Here is a 17,820-nt window from a genome sequence, read left to right as displayed (position 1 = left end):
ATTTACCATATAACTAAGATACAGAACCAACTATTTATCTACTGTTCCTTAGTAGATGAATAGATTTTTTAAAATGTGGTATATATACACAATAAAATTCTATGCTTCCATCAGAAATGATGACAGCACCCCATTTGTAAGGAAATGAAAGACTTGGAAAAAATCATATTAAGTGAAGTAAGCCAGATAAAAAAGAAATATAAACCCCATGGTATCCTTCATTTGCAGTAATTAGTATATGTCTAGGATAGTCCTAGACTATCCTAGCTCAATAGCTCAATAGCTCAATATGGTCATATGTGCATAGCTCAAGAGCTATGCACATATGACCATATAAGATGATGCTAAGCAAAATGAACTCCAAGATATGGAAACAAGAGGTTTAACTTTGTTGATGTTGTTTTTAATGCACTCTATGAAGTTATTTCTTTTTCTTTCAGTTTTTTCCCTTTTGGTTTATCCTTGTTGTTACTGTATTTGATTTTGTTACCCTGGTCTTGTATATATGTTTATTTGAATTGGGGAAGGATAGGGGAACAACAAAATGGTAAGACAAAGGACAAAGGCTAAACCAATGCAACAGTGATACTCACAGACAATATGTTGGAAATGAACTTTACAACTGGGGGTGGGGGTAATTGGAGGGGAATGAAAGTGGAAGAAAAATGAGGGAAGGGCAACAATGTTTGACAAGAAATGTACTCATTATCTTAAATACGTAACTATAACCCCTCTGTACATCACCTTGACAATAAAATTAATTTTTTTGTTGGTGTGGGGCCTGAACTCTGGGCCTGGGCGCTGTCCCTCAGCTCTTCAGCTCAAGGCTAGCGCTTACCACTTGAACCACAGTGCCACTTCCAGCTTTTTCTGCTTATGTGGTGCTGAGGAATTGAGCCCAAGGCCTCATGCATGCAAAGAAAGCACTCTATCATTGAGCCCCCTTCCCAGACCAATAAAATTAAATTTAAAAAAGTTTCCATTCATGTTGTGAAGAGAAGTCAGAAAGCCTGAGAGTCAATCCTTTTCCTCTTGCCTTCAGACTTGTGATACACTTGATGTAGCTAGGCATGAATTATTTTAGCAGAACCTGGAAGAAAACATAAGGAAGGATTTAGCCTATTTATTTTTCAGAGGAAAGAGATTGTGATCCAGAAAGGTGAAGAAAACAAGTAACACAAGAGCTTTCTGGAATTCCAGATGTCTAAGAGCATGGTGCTGGTGGTGAGGACCTTTTGGCTAAATCACAACATGGTATCATAGTGAGAGAGGGAGAGTTCATATTATGAGAAAGGAATCAAGAAAGACTAGGCAGAGTCCAGACTTACTTACTTCTTTCTTTTCTTTCTTTCTTTTTCTTTCTTTCTTTCTTTCTTTCTTTCTTTCTTTCTTTCTTTCTTTCTTTCTTTCTTTCTTCCTTCCTTCCTTCCTAACTTTCTTTCTTTCTTTCTTTCTTTCTTTCCTTCCTTCCTTCTTTCTTTCTTTCCTTCTTTCTTTCTTTTCTTTCTTATTGTGAAAATACCACACAGAGGGGTTACAACTACATGGGCAAGGTAATGAGTACATTTTATTTTTCTTTTTTTTGTCGGTCATGGGGTTTGAACTCTGGGCCTGGGTGCTGTCCCTCAGCTCTTCAGCTCAAGGCGAGTGCTCTACTGCTTGAGCCACAGAGCCACTTCCAGTTTTCTAGTGGTTTATTGGAGATAAGAGTTTCATGGACTTTCCTGCCCAGGCTGGCTTTGAACCGCTATCTTCAGGTCTCAGCCTCCTGAATAGCTAGGATTACAGATGGGAGACACCAGCGTCCTGCTATGAGTACATTTCTTTCTTTCTTTTTTTTTTATTGTGAAAATACCATACAGAGGGGTTATAACTACATGGGCAAGATAATGAGTACATTTCTTATCAAGCATTGTTGCCTCCTCCTTTGTTTCCCCTTACCACCACCCCCCAAAGTTGTAAAGTTCGTTTTTCAACCATAACGTCTTATACATCTCATTGTTGCAATGGGTCCACCTGTATCCCTATTTAAACAATTTGTTTTTTCCCTTTCCCTCCACAAAGTATACCAACATCAAATACAGTGGAAACAGGGATTATACTGTGGGAGAGGGACATACAAAGCAACAAAGAAATCATCTTATAAATATGTTAGAAACAATTTCAAGAAAGAAAAACCATTTGAATCCTTATCTTGTGCTTCATTTCGTCTAACATCAACTTATCTGACAGTTTCTGCAAACCAGATGCCCCTCAGCAGATTAATGGATCAAGAAAATGTGGTATATATACACAATGGAATTCTAGCCTCCATCAGAAAGAATGACATTGCCCCATTTGTTAGGAAATGGAAAGACTTGGGGAAAATTATATTAAGTGAAGTAAGCCAGGCCCAAAGAAACATAGGTCTCATGCTTTCCCTTATTCGCAACAACTAGTATATGTCTGAGACAAGCAGACTTCTTCTTTATAACAACCCATTCTTACAGGAACTAATCTACTTTGTGAGACCAGCATTAATTCTCTCTGAGACTTGTGTATTCCTTGACCTAATTACCTTCTACATGGCTCCACCTTTTAAAGGCTTTTCCATCCCAGTACTGACAGACTGGGGACCCAGCTTCCAGCACTTGAATCCTTGAAGGGCAAACTATAGTCAAAACATAGCAAATGGATACCTAAATAAATGCCCATCTTTCCATTTCTGACTTTCAGCCTGCACAAGAAAATAAGGATGCTCATTTTACTTCCTAGCAATAAGGCTAAACTTTGACTCAGAGTCATATAACCACTTTTGGCTTGGATGTGGCCTGAGGGAGAAGAAGGGGCCTTGGGATGAATGTGTGGTTCTAAAATAGCAATACCACACAACAATCACTATTTCCTAGACAAGCGTGACTTCTGGCAATAAGATATACTCATTGGGAAGCGTGTAATTGCTTGACTATAGAGATACCTAATTTACTTTGGATCTTATTGTTGGAAAGTCTGATCAAATTTGAGTTCTCCTGAGCTACTATCTCAACTCTTTAATGGAACCAGCTGAAAGCAATCACTACTTTCTTTCAAGGAGCAGCTACCTCTGTACAGACATTGAGAATCTCTCTCTGTGTGTCTCTCTCTGAATATTTGTAACTTCACAGTATTATTTTCATGTTATAGATAAAGTCAGAGGACAAAAGTAGGCACAAGTCCTGCCAAAGATTGACCAGTCTCTATTTACAAGGGTCAAAGCGACTCTCAGTCCAGAAAAGATGGACCAGGCAGCCCAGTTCTCACAGCTACTGGTCCATCCTGGTACCTGACTTCTTGCCAACAGCCAGTGCCACAGTTCTCTCTTAGTGCTCATCATTATCCTGGTTGGCTAGGAGGACTGCTGGATTTGGAGAGGGTCAGGGCACAAGGCCAGGCAAGTTGAGAGGCCACAGAGAAGAAATAAAAAAAAATCCTGGAGAAATGCATCAAAACAATGCAGAGAGCCAACTCTGGCTATGGACCTAGGATTGGCAGGAAAGTGAAATAGCCTTGTCCAAGGTCGAAGCAGTACGGACATTCTCAAGTTGGAAACTGAAATCAATTCTTCTTCCCTTTCAGTCTGGCAACTGCAGCTGGTAGGTGCCTAAGGAGCTAGAACAGTAAGAGCCAGCCCTGGAAACAGCAGTACTCACCAAAGACAAAAAGACCAGAGGCACTGGGCTGGAGCTAGTAAGTGACACATTCTTTGACCCTTGCCATGGGCCTCATGCTGACAAAAGTAGAGTTGACTCATGACTTATGAACAGTATTAGAGGAGTCTCTTTTTTTGTTGGTTCCCATTCTTAGGATGATTAGGCTTTTGTGACTTTGCTTGTTCTGTCTTTTCCCTAAGGCCCTGTTTTGAAGAGGGTAGAGCTCTAGAACCTCTTTCTCTGGGAGAAGGATTAAAACTCAGGCTGAGGAAGTTGCTATACTTCCAGCCTGTCGGTTCCTGTCTAGGTAGGAATTTTGAATTCATGAAATGTAAAGAAGGAAGTAGGAAATACAGGAAAATAAAAGTGTTTTTTTTTTCTTCTCTTTTCTGCTTCCCTGCTTGGTGAGGTGTATAAAGGCGAATGTAATTTAGGGATGAAGAAAGAGGAAGGGGAAACAGTGTCAAGTGGAGAAATTCTCATTCCTCACAGAAATGAGAAATTTTAGAGATTGAAGAAAAGTCCTATTTTAAAATTCTCACTGTCAAAGCTACATTTTCAGATATATACACTTTATGTTGACCCCTAAATGATCAAATCAATTGTGAGGAGAAAGTGAAGTGTGATAGTCCATCCTTTCTGGGTAGTTTATAAAGAACAGAAGTTTATTCAGCTCTGAGTTCAGGGTGCCAGTGCATTCTCAGCATCTGGAGTGAGCCTCTTGCCTTTTCCCATAATACCCTCTGCTAGCACATGACTATAACAGGACTCAGTTCCCCTTCTTAGCCAAGAATGTCATGATTCACCCCAATCATGACCTCATTACATCCTTTGGGGAAAAAGTTCCCTCCTTCCAAATACCACTAATTAGGAGCTTGAGAATTACTGTTTCCAGCACATTTGGGGGTCATGTTCAAATCATAGCAGGGAGTGAACACAATGCCTAGAGTAAGAGGTGCTTAAAGCAGATCTGACAACCTCTAAAATAGAAAAGAAATAAAAGATGTGGTAGTGCTAATAGCTGTCCCTTTTCATATTTCAACAAACATTTATTCAGCACTCATTGGCTGTTAGGCATTGTGCTCTGGACACGGAGCATTTAGAAGCTGACAAGAAAAAGGTTATACCATAATGGAGCTCAAATTATAGAGAAGGGGCTGAATCTATTTACAGACAACCTCAAAGCCAGCACGACAGATGCAATAGAGGTACAAACCACGGGTACTGTAAGACAGAAAAAGGGTAGATTAATTCTATCTAGCAGATTGTAGAAACTCCCATGGAGGATGGGACACTTGATCTGAAAACTTGGAAGATTTTTTTTTTTACTGTTTTTGCTTTGTTACATTGATAGTTCATTCAAATAGGCAAATTCATTAGCTTAAGGAAGCTAAATCTCTCCATTTTCATTAAAGCAATAGCATCAAGATAGGAAATGATGTGTGGGGAAAACTATCAATTGTATATCTGAGAGAAGGTCCACATTTAACTATTCTAGTATCCATACAGGTAGTTTTATGGTAAATGGAGAATGCTAGTCAAGAGATAAATAAGAAAGTACAGTATAAAATAGAACTTCTGGGAAAAACTGACAAAGCCATTATCGAGAAAAACAATGCTGATCTTTCTCCAATAATAAGCTGCTATTACCTTCTTGTAATGACAGTTCAGATTATATGTCATTTTTACATGTGAAATAGCTTAATAGAGTAATATATGAAGTATTGAAGTTACAAATTGGGCTCCTTCATTCAGCTATTTTCACCAGGGGTCAGCAAAATTTCTTTAAAGACCCAGATGGAAAATATTTTTATTTTTGTGAGCCATGTACGGTCTCTTATTCAGCTAATTAAATCTGCTGTTACAGAGTGAAAGGGATCATAGGAAATGGGCAAACAAATAAACTATGGTTGTATGCCAATAAAACTTTATTTATAAAAATAATGAAGTGGACAGAAATGACCCAGGATATTGATGGTTGGGTTTGTTCAAGGGGAACAGTTTTAACCTTCCCTTAACCTTCATTCTCCTCTCATTCTGCTACCCTTCCACTTCTGCAATGTAAAATTTCAGCCCCTCTTCAGTACTGTTCAATCAATAGTTAATATTCCTTTTACCATGTGCTGGATATGGTTGTAGGCACCAAGGATGCAACAATGAACAAAATAGACAAAATCATGGAGTTCAAACTTTAATGGGAAGAGACAGGCAATAAACATGATAAATGTGTGATGTCAAGTAGCAAGAAATGCTGTGAAGAAAAATAAAGCACAGAAAGAAGATGGTGAATAGCAGGGTGCTAATTTTGATAGGACAGGCATAGAAAACCTCTATGAAGAAGTTTAATTCCAGCAGACCTGGATGGAGAATTGAGAGGGAGCCACATGGGGTAAGAGTGTCCCTGAGCAGAAGAAACAGCAAGTACAATGAGCCTAAGGCAGGAACATGTTTGTTGTGTTAGGATCAACACAGAAATCCAATTGTGGCTCATGTGCTGGGGATGGGGGCAGACATTCTCAGATGGCAAGGTCAGAGAAGCATCCAGATTAAGTAGGGTTCTTTAGGGCATGGTAAAAAGAGCCATGATCCAACTTATTGTTTATAAATGTCCTTCTTGTGTGAAGACTGCTAGAGTAACTAAGGCAGCCAGTTGGGAGGCTACTATTGTAATGTAGAGCTGATGATGATGGCCTGGAGTAGAAGGGAGACAGCAAGTGGTTGTATTAGGGTACATTTTGAAGAATTCACTTGCGTATTAACGAGTGACGTTGAGAAGAAATAGAAATCAAAGTGGATTTAAGTTGTCTGACTGGTGTCATTTTCTGAGAAGAAGAATATTGCAGGAGAACAGATTTAAATAGGAGAGATCAAGAAACTGATTTTGAGTGTGTCAAACTTTTCTTTCTCATGTTGATGAGTTTATTTTATTCACTGGAAGCATCTATTAATTCTCCATGACATTTCTGTAACACTTAATGTAGTAAATTGAACATGTCAGTTGTGACATTTTGGAGTTAGATTAGTCATAATTTTCACGAGCCCTAGCAAGTTTAATAATCAAAAAATAGTAAAATAATAACAGAGAGTATTTGACTAGCAACTTCTATTTCATCAAATGCTCCCTATATGTCACATGAACTTATTCTTTGAAAACAATCTAGAAGAAAATTAACATGGAGAAGCCTGTGACTTACCCAGACTGCATGGCTAGTGGTAGAACTAGTGTACAAACCTATGTAGGTAATCCCAGGGGTTCTGTTCATAACCACTGTGCTTCCTGACTCAGGTGGTTTTGTCCCTTATTATATATGTGAAGCACCTGTGTGTTCCTAGAATGAACCCAACGATATAATTAAGCTTCCTAGTATTTGTTCAGTGGTTTTATATCTGCATATGTAAAGGATATTATTAGCTTGTAGTTTTCTCATTTTGACTTCATAAAATCAACTGGGAAGTATACATACACCTCTATTTTTAGAAGAGTTTGTGAAGGATTTATGCCAAGCTTTTGGGGGGGGGAGTTTTTAAGTAGCTAATTCAATGGCTTTACTCATTATAGGCCTTTCATGTTTTTCTATTTCTTATAAGTTATGATTTGTAATTTGTGTGTCCCCAGGAAATTTTCCATTTTCATGTACATTACATCATTTATACAAGGTGGAATTTGTATCATATTCTAAAGTATTCCCTGATAATCATTTCTAGCTCTAAGTTTAGTATTAATGCATCCTCTTTCATCTTTAATTGATATTTAAATAAGTGTACCCTGATCTTGGAGCTTGAACTCAGGGCCTGAACACTGTCTTTGAGCTTTTTTTGCTCAAGGCTAGTGTTCTACTCCTTGAGCCATAGCTCTAATTCTAGCTTGTGTGTGTGTGTGTGTGTGTGTGTGTGTGTGTGTGTGTGTGTGTGTGTGTGTTGTGTGATTAATTGGAGCTAAGAGTCTCATGAACTTTTCCTGCCCAAGATTGCTTTAAACAGTGATCCTCAGATCTCAGCCTCCTGAGTAGTTACAATTACAATCATGAGCCACCAAAATCCACTCTTTTCAACATTTAACTTTTTATTTTTATTTCTGCCTCAGTACTTATTATTTTCTTCTCTCTGCTTTACTTTTATTTTTCTGTTTTCTCAAGATGAAAAGTTATTAGTGATTTTTTTATGTTTCTTAAGATATATAATTTACAGGTAGATTTCACTCTAAACTCTAGTTTTGTTATAGCTCACAAAATTTCCTAAGCTTTGGTATGCATTTATTCTTTTATTTATCTCAAAGTATTTTCTAATTTTCATTAACATTTCTTCTTTGATTCACTGTTTATTAGAATGTTTTTTTTTAATTTCTATGCATTTGTGAATTCCCCAAATTTCCTCCGTGTACTGATTTCTAATTTCATTCTATTATAGATAGAAAACATATTTCAAATGCTGTTAATCTATTTTAAATGCATTGAAGTTGTTTTTTTGTTTTGTTTTGTTTTGTTGGTTGTGGGCCTTGAATTCTGGGCCTGGGCGCTATCCTCAGCTCTTCAGCTCAAGGCTCTTCAGCTCTACCTCTTGAGCCACAGCACCATTTCCATTTTTTTCTAGTGGTTTATTGGAGATAAGAGTCTCAAAGCCCTGGCTGGCTTTGAACCGTGATCCTCAGATCTCAGCCTCCTGAGTAGTTAGGATTACAGGCATGAGCCACCAGCACCCGGCTTAACACACATTTATTTCTGTTGATCTGTATAAATGGGATATTATAGTCTCCAACTATTATTGTGGAATTGTCTATTAACAATTTTTTTCTATTAACAATTTTTATCTTTGATACTATTTTTTTCTATAGTATAGACACTCTAACTCTTTTTGTTAATAATAATATCTGAAAATTTCTGAAATTTAATATGAAACAGTCAACAAATCCAAGAAAATAAACAAAGATTATGCTGAAATCAGCAAGACAAAGTAATCTCAATAAAGCTGATTTATTATCAGAATGTATACAAGCCAGATGTTAATAGGATGATGTTTTCAAGGTACTAAAATGAAGTAATAGTCAATCAAAAATTCTATAGCCAGTAAAATTATCCTTCAAAAAACACAGGACAAATTTTTCTCTCTGAGATAATTAAAAACTGAGAGAATTTCAAATTCAAAGGAGAAGGTAAAGAGTAGCGGAACAATTACTCAGATTAAAAGACAATAGAAATGCATTTTGTTGTAACTCTTTTTGAAACTGATATGACATTGTCTTTGTTGAGTTTCTTTGATATGTTGACTGTTTCACATTAGATTTCAGAAAAATCCAGCTATTATTTTTTTCAATATTTCTTGTGCTCCTTTTCTGTTTTTCTCCTATTCCTATTATGTATATTTTGATAAGCTTGGTAATGTCCCCCAGATCTTTGACACTTGGTTCACTTACTTAATTCTATTTTCTTCCTATTACTTAAGGTTTGTGTTGGCTTTCTCTTCTCTTGTTGTTGCTGTTTCTTTGTTTAATAACTTTTCTGAAAATTTTTGTAAATTCTTCATTCTTCGTTGTTTAGTCACAGTGTGGTTATCTTAGTGCTACTTAATAAGTGCACAGGGATTTCATTAAATGCATTAAACCTTTACATAAGCCATTGCTTATGGGGTTTGTATGCCTATTAAGACATACACCTTAGACTCTCCAGCAATTTTCAACTTTGCCTTACCCTTCACTTTTTGTTGATAGAGAGCCTTATTTTCAGTTAGGATACAAGGATGAAGACCATCTCAAGTCTTTCCTGGCATTCATATCAACTTGCATATGTTTGTGGCCCTGTTTAGGAATGTTTGAACTGTCCAAAGCCCCTTATTAGTTTTTTTAGTTTTATTTTTTGTTTATTACAACAATTATCTCTCCTTTAGGCAGCTGCTATATTAAATTGCAACTAATTATTTTTGATAAATCAAGAGGGGAATAGGCTGTTCACACTCAGGGAGTTCCAAGCCATATCAAATAAAGCTCTATGAGTGGGGTTTTCAGGGTGCTACCAGAGAGGCCAAATAATGACAATAATCGTCAACAGTGATGCTCCAAATAAATGCTTCCTTTTTTTTTTTTTGTTAGTTGTGGGCCTGAACTCTGGGCCTGGGCACTGTCCCTCAGCTCTTCAGCTCAAGGCTGGCGCTCTACCACTTGAGCCACAGCACCACTTCTAGCTTTTTCTGCTTATGTGGTGCTAAGGAATTGAACCCAGGGCCTCATGCATGCAAGGCAAGCACTCTACCATTGAGCCACCTTCCCAGCCCCTTCCTTTTTTTAAACAGGGATTGCTAGGCTGTCATTTTCATTTGCAAAACTATTTATTTTCAAAGGTACTGAGAATAGGCAAGTTGAAAACACCATTAACTTTACAAATTTTATGAAGATTTGATCATTTTTCTTCAATAAATGCCTTGATTAATTTACCAAGTTCTGAAAAGGTTGATTTGGAACTGTTTTTTAGTAATCTTTCACATAGAATTTGCCTTTTTTTTTTTTTTTTGCCTCGGGCTTGCCTTGGATAAAGACCTTCCTATTTATGTCTTCCCAGGGACTGGGATTGTAAACATGTACCATCTGCATCTGGTTAAAATTTTTTCTAATAGTTGTAGTACAGCTAAAATAACAACAGAAGTCTAGTGATGCAAAATCCAATCACCTATTTATGTATTATCACTGTCAAATATCATTTTGCATATGTAATTGGATGTACCATACTTTGAATGAAAGGCACACAGTTGGATTATTTCAGCAGCACCCCAAGCATGTGTGAAATGCATTAGACTGTTAAGTTACAATAGCAACCACATCATTAAGTGATAGAAATTTTTTTTCCTCCATGATAGCTGATGAGACTACCATCAACTACCTAATCTGCTATTGGTGGAAATGATTTTAAGCTGGTATGACTGCTATAAAATTATACCAGGTGGCTTCATAAGTACTATTAAGTTAGGGCTCTTTCTTTTCCTACAGGTGTATTTTATTGAATCCACTATGGCCTCAATCCTGTCTCTTAGGTTGGGTTGCCCTGACCATGGCTTCCCAATCTCTTCAGGATCTGGCACCTGTCTCCCACTCTGATCTCATCTTTCCCTTTGCTCACTCTGCTCTAGTTGCCCTGGCCGTCTGTCAGTTCTGGGAATGTGCTGAGCCATTTCCTTCCTCAGAGTTTCTGCATTTGCTTCTCTATGTCTTTGGAACAATAGTTCCCAAACTTAACAAATCTGGAACCATATAATTCTTCCGGGCTGTTTACATTTCACCTTTCAGATAGCCCTTTCCAAACAACCATATATATAAAAAAGTAAATCTCTTCTTTTTACAGTTCCTTATCTAAATAGTTTTATTTTATATAGAAATAATCATCTCTGATTATATAATTATTGATTATAAATCATCTGTGATTATTTGTTTAATTTTTTATTTTATTCCAAACTAAAACATTAGCTTTTGAGTGTGTGTGTGTCTGTGTGTGTGTCTCTGTGTGTGTGTCTGTGTCTGTTGGTGTGCTGGTCTTGGGCCTGAACTCAGGGCCTGAGTACTGTCCTTGAGCTCTTTTTGATCAAGGCTAATGCTCTACCACTTGAGTCACAATTCCACTTCCAACTTTTTGGTGGTTAATTGGAAATAAGAGTCTCATTGACTTGTCTGCCCAGGTGGGCTTCAAACCATGATCCTTAGATGTCAGCCTCCTGAGTAGCTAGGATTATAGGTACAAGCCACAGACCCCAGGCTTAGACTTTTAGCTTTTTAAAGATAGGAATTTTATGTATCTTTTCTTCATTATAAGGTAAAACAGTGTCCTTAATATATATCTGTTGGACTAATGATACTTTAGGTTCAATTCCAATGGCTAACCTCTTGTTTATTTGTTTGTCTTCAGATTCCCATACCAAAGGAACTAATGGTCTTCACTTCCCTCACCCCTAAAGTGTATTAATGGATTTGATTTGGTTCAGGAGACTTTGGTGAGTTACCTTTCCTTGGTCTAAGTTCCTATGGCCAGAGATTTGGAAAGACAGACTAACATGGTTTCATTCAACATGATGATGGACAGATGTAAAAAGTAGGGAGCAATCAGGAAACAACTTTGTACCAACAACTTTGAACACTGTCTGTTCTCTGGACCAGTGCTACTTCTTGTGCTCTTATGTGAAATCTTTGGCAGACTTCACAGTCACAATTAGATCACAAAAATCTGTCTCCTGGTAAGGTGACTTCCTAAAATAGTCTTCATTCACTAATAAATATATCTAGCCCAATGTAAGTTTAAAAAAATTCTGAACTCCATTCAGAGTTCCATCTTTTCCTTTCCTCCAACTTGGATTTGCTTCAGCTGAAAGCTTGCTGTGCAGGTGGATGTGGGTGGAAAGCACGTGGGCTGTTTCCTTTCCTTTTGCTTCTCTCACTAGGCTCTCTCTGGCTTTTCATATTTAAATGGAGGAGACAGGAAAGGTAAGCTGACAGCTGACTAGAACTGACAAGTTTGACTAGCACTGACTGTAGTGGTCTTCATTTTCTCTCGTGAGGCAGAAATACCAATGAACTCTTTGTGGTGTCTTAGGGGCTCCTCAATGAATCATTTGATGGGTGACTCAATTGTAGTATCTTCTTTGGCCCCAACTTTTAGATTCTTTGAGACTTCTGAGCCTCTTTTTGTGGAAGCGTTATCCTTCTGAGCATTGTCTTAACCAAGTTCAGGCCAGCAGCCATCTCCTGTGACTCCTGCTACTAATCCATGAAAACAAGTGTCTTGGCCCTAATGTCAGTGGGGATTCGGTTTTCTTCCAGCAGCAGTTCTGGCCTTTGAGTTGCCCTAGTCTACTTCAAGCAGCCTCAAACTCTTTAGGATTTCTCATGTTTGACTCAGAGACTCATATAGAACTCTTTGGTGCTCTCCTTCATACCCACTGGAAGTACAATTGGAGCTTCCATATTGGTAACAAAGTGGACACCATGGGGAAGGAAAATACCATGATAGTTGAGCAACTCACTAGAAAAAAAAATTTTTAATCTCTGCAAATACTCCCAGGAGCTGATGATATATCAATGGTAAAGCACTTGCCTAGCATGCATGAGATCCCCAGCACTGGAAGACAAAACGAGACAAGACCTCTGTCTTTATTTTTTTTTCATTCAGTGAATTTATTTTTCTTTTCAGAAAATTCTGAGGTTTTTATGCAAAGAAACTTATCTTCCCAAAAGTCTTCTTTACTCATAAGTATAAATCTTCAACCTTGTTATAGGCAAGGGATAAAGGATCAACAAAACTGCAAGCCCTGCTTTGAGGACCTAATATTCTTACTTTGGAATGTGGGAGTGGTTGGCATTTATTGTCTAAGGAGACCTCAGCCCAAACAGATGCAGAAACCCTTGTTAATATTTCATTATGCATGCATGCCTCCCTCTGAAGCAGTGTCTCATGCACAAAGCTACTTTCACTTGTGTACATGTGGCAATTAAATTTTTTATATTAATACTAAAGATTGCATCATACATTTTCCAATTTGTTCTGGAATTTTGGCAAAGCTCTGTGGCCAAGAAGTTTTGGCTTTATTAACTACTCTGTGCCATTCATACTATATCAAAGATATTGTGAACGAACATTAATTTGTAGCAATAGTCTCAAGGTGTTCTGGGTGGAGTAGTACAATTGCATTATGTGGCAGATTCCACTTCTATCCCTTGAGGCATCATTTTGTAACATAACTTATAAAGGCAGCAGAAGGTAGTTCTGCGTTTATTACTTATGTGTTGGTGGAGTGAGAAAGAACAATTTCTAATTTCTGCCAGTAAAATTCTTTTCTGTTTCTGTCTGGTGAGCTTGTTCTGGCAGTAATCACATTTTCCCTCCTCCTTTTCTCCTCCAGCCTTAACAGAGATACATGTTGGATTGAGGTAGGAGAAAGTGGGGAAAAAGCTCTTCTTTTCTTGTGGCACCATTAATTCTTTCCTGGATTCAGTAATTAGGATTGAGTAGCCTACACATCTAATTGTCTTTTGTGCTATAAACTGGAAAGAGCTTATGAAGACAGATGAAGAGTTAAATGCTTTGTGACATTTTTATTAACTGTCAGGATCTTTTTAGCCCTTCCTAATTATTTTCACTCCATTCTCCTTTCTATTCATTGACCCACTGCTTTCTGTAACCTTCTTTGTTTAAATGTGGGTCATGTTGCCTTGGGTCCAAATTGGTGCTCAATACCAGTTAAATAGATGACTAATTTTGTTGTAGTATCTACCCATATGGATTTCCATAGGTCCTACAACATTTAAGAGGCCTCCTCTGAGGGCTACTTGATTAGACAGCTGTCCAGGTGTATAGATCTGAGGTCAGGTGACCACGAAGTTGAGGGAAACCCACAAAGCAAAGGGCCTTGCTCTATTTGGTATTAACTTCAATAGACTCTATTCAAGTCAGAATAGTTTGACCCACACTTTGTGCTCCCAAGATTGATCTTATGTGGCTAGAAGAAGAGGAATAGTATAGACTCTTAGGCACTCTAGTTAAAAAAATAAACAGATGTATGGGTCATATTTCACATCGCTCCAAGCTAATGCCTGAATGATCAATTAATGTGGCTCTTGAGAATTCAACCCACTAACAAAGCTGTTAACATTCAGTTTTATTTGATCGTTATTAAAGAGTCTAGGAGAAGATAATCCTTAGGGGGCTCTTAGGGCCCCTCAGGCTGAGGACTAACTCCCTTACCATGGGAACCACACTCTCCCATCAGAAAGAGGAGGTGTTGGAGCTCATCACACATACCTCTATTTCCTTTGGAAGTTTCTTCTCCCTCTTACATTTTTATTTATTTTATTCTTTTTCTGTTGTAAGACCAGGATGGAACTCCAACACGGTACCTGATTGCTCACTGGCTGACACTGTACCAAGTAGCCACACCTCCAATCCTTCTTTTCTTTTTTTTTCTTTTCTTTTCCTTCTTTCTTTCTTTCTTTCTTTTGTTCTTTTTCTTCCTTCCTTCCTTCATTATTCTCTGTCTCCCTCCCCCCATTTTTCTTTCTTTTCTTTTTCTTTTTTGTCAATATTGGGAATCAAACCCAGAGTGTTACACATGCCAGATCAATCCTGAGTCCCTCTTCTTAAAAAGTAACAAAACACTGAAACAAAGAAACAGGATGACCGATTGCAACAATGATACCCACAAGATAGTATATTGGAAATGAGTTTTACAACTTCAAATGTGTGTGTGTGGGGAAGTGGGGGATGTTTGGGAGGGAAGGAATGGTGGGAGAACAACAAAGGAGGGGGAAACAATGCTGAACAAGAAATGTACTCATTACCTTACTCATAACTGTAACCCCTCTGTACAGCATCTTTAAAATAAAATAAAAATGTATCATTTATTGGGAGAAGTGTGAGGGACTATCATGTATTAGTCATTTATTATTTATAAGCCACTGTGCAAGTACCTTGCATACATTATCACATTTAATTCCCCAGCATTCCATCCCAAATCTTGAGTCATACTCTTCCTTTTCTCTATTTACTGGGAAATCTCATCTGTTTCAATGGCTTTAATGATCATCATCATACTTAATCCCCAATTCTTGATATCTCCATATCACTAGATTCACATAATCAAAAACTCAATTGATGTTTTCCCCATGGATGTCTCCCTCCAACCTAACATCTTGAAATAAATCTTCCAGTTCTCCCCTCCCACGAACCTTCTCTACATTGTATTTGTCATTATCTAGACTTAAATTTTTCAGTCGTTATTCACACACAATATATACAATGTAGATAGATGGTAGAAAAACAAAGATAGATAGATAGGTGATAGATAAATAAATAGATGATCAATAGAAAGATATGAGTAATAGAGACCAAGCTATATTCAATTTTCTCCCCCTGTTCCTTCTACCACAATGCTACTTTAGACCTATTCACCTTACACAGAAATATTGCACCTGACTGCTGAGCGTCTTTCCTGATTGCTGGTACTTGGCTTTGATGCATCTGGCTACCATCCAAAGGGTGGCTTACCACCCTTACAATCTTCTTCATTCCCTTTTCTCATGTCAACTCTGGTTGTCTGCTGCCCCACGTTAAATCTATGTATGTATTCTGGCCTTCCTTATCTAACTCTCCATATCATCCATTTAGTTCTCTTCTTTCATTGTACAGCTCAGGGTCTTTTGTCACTTTTACCCTCAGGTCTCTTCATAAGGATCCCTTTACCTAGAATTTTCTCCCTTTTATTTTTTCAGATGGAAAGATCCAAGGCTCAGAAAAATTGAACGATTTTCTTGATATCATATGGAAAATGATGGTACTAGATTTAAATCTATTCTGATCCCCAATACTTTGTTATTTACCTTAGATACATTGGCTTGCTTTGGTATTAGGTTAATATAGGATAGGATTCACAGATGGAAACTCAGATTGCATTTGTGTAGCACCTGCCTGACAATAAAACACCACCAGCCCAGGCCAGCTTTAGTCCTTGGAAATTGTCTCCCTTATACTGGACACTGCAGCCAAAGCAAATGAAGACATTCTAATGCCTCCAGCCCAAATAATCTGTAAAATATGGCTCAGGATTTAATAGCCTTCAATCTTTGGTCCCTGAAAGAAAACTTAGAAATCAAAGAATGTGATGGGTTTATTCAAAACCACTGAAAATTTCCACTACATTTTAAATTCAATGTAGGGGCATCGCTGCTAGCTGTCCTAGGTTTGCACTTTAAGCTGCACCCAAAGCTCTAGCACTGCTTTTTTTTAATGATTCTAAAAAAGGATCTGATAGCATATGTTCAAGCTGAGCAAGTTACTAGGATGCCAATAATATGTTTTTGTAAACTTTTGATTGTGGATTTCCTATGCAAATAGGACTTCCCTACTAGAGTTGCTTTTAAAAAAGGACATGACCTTTAGTTCAAAAGAGTATCAAGGATTATTACACTCTTGTATGAAGTCTTTGCACAGATGTGGATCTGGTGATTTGCTAAACAACCAGCAAATGGCCTTCTTTATTTTCATTTTCTTTTCTGATACAGGTACGTCACCATTGTGTATTTCCATTCCTCCAAGGGTATCAAAGGATTAAGAATATTGGTGACTATTATTACAAAGGAGATTATGTTTTATTGCATAAAAATCTCACAAACAGAGCCATGTCATGGCAATAACTTTGTTTTACTGTGGGTGCACACAATGAGCAGGTTTGTTATTTATTTAGTTGGACTCATTATTTGTCATCACTACAAAGATTTCAGAAGGAAAAAGGAAGAGTCTCAAGAACTGATAAACCAAATTTGATTTAAACCTGCAACAGTCACAGCCCTGACAAATATTTAAGGAGAATTAGGAAGTAGACAGTTGTCAAAACCTGCTCCTAGAATCTGTTATTATTTTCTAAGACATTAGTGTTTTGGCCCCAGATTCTAGTTGGTAACAGTAACAGAAGATATGTCAGCCTCTTTTCAAGCTCCCCAGGCTAGGATGAATAGCTTGTATGTAATGAACATAGAAACATCTTGCATTGTCTTACCAGGAAAAGAAAAACTGCACAGTGTATTACAAACAGATGTCATTGACCACCCATTCTTTTGTTAATTCAGCACCTACTGTGTGTTGAACTTTGTTAATAATTATGGTGACTAAGTGGAGAGGGTCAATGATAAATGAGGCAATCTATGCCCTCAAGGATTTTGTAATCCAATATAAACCTGCTATACTATAAATAACATTTTTTCTTTCCCTTTCTCTCTCTCTCCCTTCCTTCCTTCCTTCCTTCCTTCCTTCCTTCCTTCCATCCCTCCATCCCTCCCTTCCTTCTTTCTTTTTTGGTGCCTGTCCTGGGGCTTGAACTCAGAACCTCAGAACCTGAGCTCTTATACTCAAGGTTAGCTCACTTGAGCTACAGCTCCACTCTGTGTGTGTGTGTGTGTGTGTGTGTGTGTGTGTGTGTGATTAGTGTGATTGGAGATTAGAGTGTTACAGCTTTTCCTGCCTGGGCTGGCTTTAAAACTTGATTTTATATCTCAGCCTCCTGAGTAGCTAGGATTGCAGCCATGAGCCACTGACCTAGCTAGCATTTCAATTTTATGTAGGGTGATCAGATTCAAATTTGATCAGTTTAAAGAGTTAACAATGCTCTATCCAATGTTCTCTCTCTTCTCAAA

Source organism: Dipodomys ordii, unplaced genomic scaffold (genome assembly GCF_000151885.1).
Source record: "Dipodomys ordii isolate 6190 unplaced genomic scaffold, Dord_2.0 Scaffold45, whole genome shotgun sequence".
In the NCBI taxonomy this organism is placed as follows: domain Eukaryota; kingdom Metazoa; phylum Chordata; class Mammalia; order Rodentia; family Heteromyidae; genus Dipodomys; species Dipodomys ordii.
This window is presented reverse-complemented; position numbering follows the sequence as displayed.